Below are 5821 nucleotides of genomic sequence, written 5' to 3'. Positions count from 1 at the left end.
GTCGCCACACTGTCTCTCCTTTCCCCACACCCAAGTGTGCTAAATTCGTTTCAGCCCATCTGCCAAGAGGCAGCAGCGGCTACATTTGCTCACAGGCGTGGCGCAGAGGGAGGTGTGGCTTCCCTCCACGCTCAGCCTCCCTCCAACTTCAAGGCCACGTCTCCGTTCCAAGGGTTCAAGGCTGAGGCTGAGCCCAACCCTCTCCCGGCCTCACCTCCCTCTGGCAAAATCTCGAAGGAAGCCACATGTCAGGGAGGAGGCTTTTGAAAAGTATTGATAGGGTGATGCGCACATTTCATACTTCTCAGGAATATCTTGATACACCATTGGAACAGAAAAACAGAAGCCTCCCCGTGAAAGGAGGCGAAAAACACAGTTAGGCCGAGTAAATGATTGGGTAATGTTAGTGCGTTGTGTGAACAGAAATTTCAACCACTACAGAACATGTGCCTTGTGTGCTCAAGCCCCGAGCAGCAGGAGAGGAGATGGGTTAATGGGAGCATTTATGAAGTCCTGCGAACATCGGGCTTGACCCTAAGCGGTGCACCTCCAAATCTCCACCAAGTATTTTCCACAAAACACAGAAGCACACTTCACAGATTCTGGTCATCATATGCACGTTTATTCAATGGGAAAGGAGAGAAACAGAACCTAATTGAAGGAGAATCAGCTGAGGGAGAAAGATCAAGTGACTCTCATTCCGGGGGGTGATGGTGGGTATACAGCCGAAAGATGGGGATGAACGAACGCCCTGGAAGTCGATGAGGAATTCACCACAAACAGGCAGCGACCTACAGGAAAGAAAAAAGCTTTCAGATGCAGAATTCTTTGTGAACATGGATTATGTTACATAATAAGATTTATGAAGCAGAATGTATGTCCCTCAGGCGGAATCATTTCCAGCTGTGCTCAGTGTAGGATTTGGGGGACATATATCTATCTATGTATATATATGTAATTAGGTCAGAATGGACTTGACGGCACATGGTCAATATTCGTAAAGCTATCGGTCACTCCTGCTTTCGGATCCACTTCATGGTTGGTCTGCCTCTTTTCCTGCGGATTCTGGCCCCCTGGTCTCCCCGTGATCTGCCTTTCCCCCTCTCTTTTCCAGCACACCTTCCATTATTAAAATGAAATGAAAAGCCTTTGTAAATGATGAAGGGGGCTGCATAAACACAAAAGCTTATCTGTTTACCCTCAAAGAAATGACCTCACAAACATCATAATTACCTTTCCAAGGAGAGAGCTCCTCATTTCTTGCAGCAAGCAATTTTATTCACACCACAGTGCCCGATGCGTCTTGCTCCATGTGGACAATTCCCAGGCTCGCAGTAGCCACCAGCCTTGTGACATTGGGCAAGGGAAGTTGGCCCACCAGCAAGCGCTAGAACAGAAGAGGGATCAAGGTGTTTTTTCCATGTTCAGGACCCACTGTTGCTACCATCCTGACTTGCTCTGATACCAAACTCAAGGGGCGAGTGCCAAGCCTGAGATGGCAATTCAGACACGGTGTACGAGAGCCATCTTCTCTTGCCTGAAAGAGGCCGCCTGCCAAAAAGTTGCTTTTCCAGAGAGGAGGATATGACGCAGTAGCTCCAATCCAACTGGAGTTAGGCAGACAGGGTAACTTTGAAATGTGAATTGCTTACCATCTCCTTAGGCCTTACCTGTTGCATGCTGAGTAGCACCACTCTGTATGCAAAAGACTATATATTGGAAGATTTCCCAACTTCCAGCAATTGACTTTCAAAATTGACCCTGTTTGTCTAGCAGGATTTCATCAAGGAATTCCAATTGCAAGAAAGGAGGTCTTGGCTAAATGGTAGGGAGACCTTCCTGGGAGCAAGACCTGCCCTGCAGTCGAACGGGTTATCTTGGAACCTGATGGAAACTTTGGGAGCAGAGGCGGGATGGGCATCTCTCAGGGGCCTCCAGCTAGGGTTATCTCAAAACTTAGATGCCCTCTGGGACTCCTTCTGACTCTAATGTTTTTTGATGCTGAGCAAAATGAGTCCATAGAGAAAGAGGGACTGACGTAGGGAGGAATTCAAGATAGGGAAAAGCAGGAGAATCCATAAGGAGCAGAAAGGTGAGTCCCTGCAAGAAGAGATGCCTCCACCAGAATTGGGCCTTCCTAACAAGGAACCACCTGACCATCCTGCTCCTTCTAGGGGATCTGAACAGCCAAAAATGCCCACTGCGTCGGAGTTTGGGTTCCACCACACACTACATTAAAGATGTCATGCACAGTTAAGATGAGATGAAATTACATTAAATTATTTTCATTCTAAAAGACCCTCCTCCCCACTTCATGAAGATATTTTGAGGGGGGAAATTGCGAACACCTGAAAGGAAACAAAGCAAAATAAAGAGAAACCTTAAACTGCCCATGAACCCTATTCCAAGTCACCACCCAGTTTTCAGCAGAGATCTTACCCGGAGCAGCCATCAGGACAAAGAAGAGAACAGCTGAGAGGATGGCCAAGAGCTTCATGGCTGAAAGGTAGGATGGGATGTCTCAGGAGGTGGTAAGACAAGGAGGTGACCCGAAGATCCTACTATTTATAAGGCACAGAAGCAGCCGTTGCAATGGGGTGTGGACATCTTGGCAGCTTTCCATAAGGCTTTCCAGCTACATGTGGGCAACCTTAATTATCATGCAAATCAGCCCTAGATAGTTGAGGAAGGATGTATGAGGAATTGAGGAATAAAATAAAACAGACAAAGGACGGATTGCCAGTCTGTTGCCTCAGCACCTTATTGATACCAGGACATCCTGTTTGGAAGAGTAACACCTGACAAGGAAGGAGATGGACGCCCTCCCACCTTTCCCGGACCTTCCTCCTTCTTTGTTACTGGAAAAGGCTGGAAACCAATGAAACAACTTCTCAAGAGTTCGGTTGACTACGGGTTCACTAAGAGTGAAGCCATCAGACTTGCTCCATTCTGACACAGCAATGCCATTCGAAAAAATAGGAGTGTTTCAACACGAGCAATGCTGTTTCTCCGGCATGACGTACTAAAATAATATAACAACATATCTTAGTGTTAGTTTAATACAATAACTTTTAAAGTCATTTTCATACCTGGTATCCACAATCACTGAGCAGAAGACCTGAGGTGCTGTTATTATCACTGTTTCCAAAGGTGTATATCCACCAGATACGGAAGGATGTATTTCCCTGGAGACAAAGAAACCCAACAGGAGCTACTTTCTTGTTCTTGTAACTTCTTGGTCCTCACAGGAATGCACCGAAAACTGAAACATCAACTGGTTCGGTTTCCCAGTTGGTTCATGCCAGTTCGTGGGTCAAGGGGTCATAGGTCATGGGTAACCACAGACCATGAACCACAACAAACCACCCTTTTCCACGTTCCTGCCTATCTCTTCTGTGGAAACTTAGACTAGGAAATGTATTTCAATCTTAGCTTTTAGTGGATTATAGTCTACTTCATTACTGATATAGGTCAGCCTTTCTCTTTGAAGATGTGATTTGTAATCCAGAAAAGCTGGCTGTTGCATCTTTTAAAAGAAAGAAACAAATTTACAGTGCCGTACACCTTAAATCAGGAAGATAAATTTCGATGATCCGAATACGGAGGGCTTCATTAGTCCACTTCATGAAGAAATGTGATTTTTCTGAACAACGGTTCCCAAGTTGTAGTCCCACAAAAATAGCTTCATTAAGTTCTATGTTTTTCACATGAGGAATGCTTTCAGCTTTAGATCAACCCTAATTATTATTTTTCTTTTCTTTTCTTTTTTTCGTCTTTTCTTTTAACTTCTTCGATATTTCCTGGATTTCCAAACTCTGTCAAGAAATCAAAGAGAATTTAAGCCTCAAATAGGGATACAGAAAGATTACAGTTACATTGTACAGATAAACCTATTGCTAACCAATAAAACTGAGCGTAGCAAAATCCTAACTGGAATATCCAAAGAAATAAGGTAAATAAACAATGAGCCATAGGCTGGAAACATTCCATATACATTCCAGTCCCCCAGAAAGAAGATGTCTAAACTGCAGTAACTAAAGGACAAGGAAAATGATGCTCAACGTAATGCAAGAAGGACCTTTACCATTTGTAGTATGATAAAGGTCTGATGTTGAAGCTAGAGTCCAAAACGGATGAGGCACGAGGGATCAAACTGCAAATATATAGTACTGGCGATTGGAGCACACCTGCAAATGTCAGAAGACTATCCGTCATATGTTTAGAGACTGCAGCGAAGCCTTTGACCGCATGGTTCCTGAGAAACCATGGATTGTTCTGAAATAATTGCCTTGATGTGTAACCTATGTTTTAGATAGACATTCTTGTCATGACGGAGCTTGGAAATACAGAATGGCTTTCTATAAACAAAGATGCCGATTTCTCTTGACCAAGTGGCAAAGTTGAAGCTACACTTGGCAAAGGAATTCTTCCTTCCTTTTTTCAAGCTGGATAGCAAACAGGGAATGGATGTCTGGCAGGATGGGTGAGCTCCCAGTATAGCTGCTAATCCCAGGAAAACTTTCTAAAAGTTCACTGTGGCATTGTGACATGCTGTGAAGTTGCTCCTGACTTAGGGGCACCCTAAACCTTAATAAACACCAGCGGGACCCATTGTTCGCTCTTGCAAACACAGCCCATGGTTTCCTTTATTGAATCAAACCATCTCCTATTCGATCCTACTGTTTTCCTACTGCTGTTGACGTTCCCTAGTATTCCATCACTTCCCATGAATCTTGTCTTCTTCTGATGTGCTCAAAACACAAGAGCCTCAGATAAATCATTCTTTTAATTGCTTCTAGAGGGTGTTCAGACTTGATTTCATCTAGCATCCCCTTCTTTATCTTTCTGGCAGTCCCTGCTGTCTGTGAAACTCTTCCCAAACCCATCATCTCGAATGAAACAATGTGCCTTCTTTTAGCATTATTTACTGTCCAGGTTTTGCATCTCTGTTTGTTTGGTTTGGTTTGTTTGTTTGTTTATTCATTAGTTTGTTCATTAGTTTGTTCGTTTTTATCTGCCTTTCTTCTTCAAAGGGCCCAAGGCAGCTTATATCCTTTAACGGAAAACATTTAAAAATTTGAAACAGGAAGTAGAACATGTTAAAAAGAAATGAATAATTATAATTTTAAAGAACCGCAAATCAAAACAGTTCTAACAAGAAATTGAAAAAACCACGGACCACAGCAATCCTTGTATTCTTGCATTTCCAAATGGAACCGAAACAAAGGATCTGAGGAACAGGTCCTTGTTTATGGTTGGGGACTGACGGGGCCATTTTTAAAAAAATGAATCCGAAATGTTTTTTCTCTTTGTGCAGGTATTGTCGCAGTGTTTGCCATTCGCAATGGCATTCTGGTTCCATCGAAGGCTTGAACATTCCTTGGTCGTGGGATTTTCAGTCCCTCTTCTGCCTGTTTTCCTGAGTTCTTATACATTTGAATATTCAAACATAATTGAATTTTATCAATCTGGAAGTTGAGTCAACTGGCAAATGGACTTCTTTCTTCTTAGGCTGAAACATTTTGCTCCTCATCCAAATGGCTTCTTCGGTCTGGGGAGATTTAGTAGGAGACTCCTGAGATATTCTCCACAGTGGTTTCCTTCCCCCTGGCCTGAACAGGTTCCTTCCATGGACAAAGGATGGAGTGGGGGGAGGGCGGGAGTGAACATGCCACTTGAGCACTCCTTCCCCACCCATTGTCACGGGTCATTAACCGTAGTTAGCAGTGGCCTTTCTGGAGGGTGTGGCCCTGAACTTTCTGGGGACGGATGAAAGGGGAGCAGGATCAATGTCCACAATGGGATATTTGCAACCACTAGC

General features: G+C 43.9%; 1 long non-coding RNA gene across 1 annotated transcript; it reads right to left on the bottom strand.

The window, feature by feature from the left end:
- Nucleotides 1-600: 600 nt before the first annotated feature.
- Nucleotides 601-2527, bottom strand: LOC144584902 (uncharacterized). Its single transcript, XR_013539383.1, has 2 exons — nt 2440-2527; nt 601-791 (listed from the first exon to the last, which is right to left on the bottom strand). It is a non-coding gene; the product is annotated as an uncharacterized LOC144584902 (long non-coding RNA).
- Between the last annotated feature and the right edge of the window lie 3294 nt (nt 2528-5821).

Source organism: Pogona vitticeps, chromosome 1 (genome assembly GCF_051106095.1).
Source record: "Pogona vitticeps strain Pit_001003342236 chromosome 1, PviZW2.1, whole genome shotgun sequence".
NCBI classification, from domain to species: domain Eukaryota; kingdom Metazoa; phylum Chordata; class Lepidosauria; order Squamata; family Agamidae; genus Pogona; species Pogona vitticeps.
This window is presented reverse-complemented; position numbering and strand designations above follow the sequence as displayed.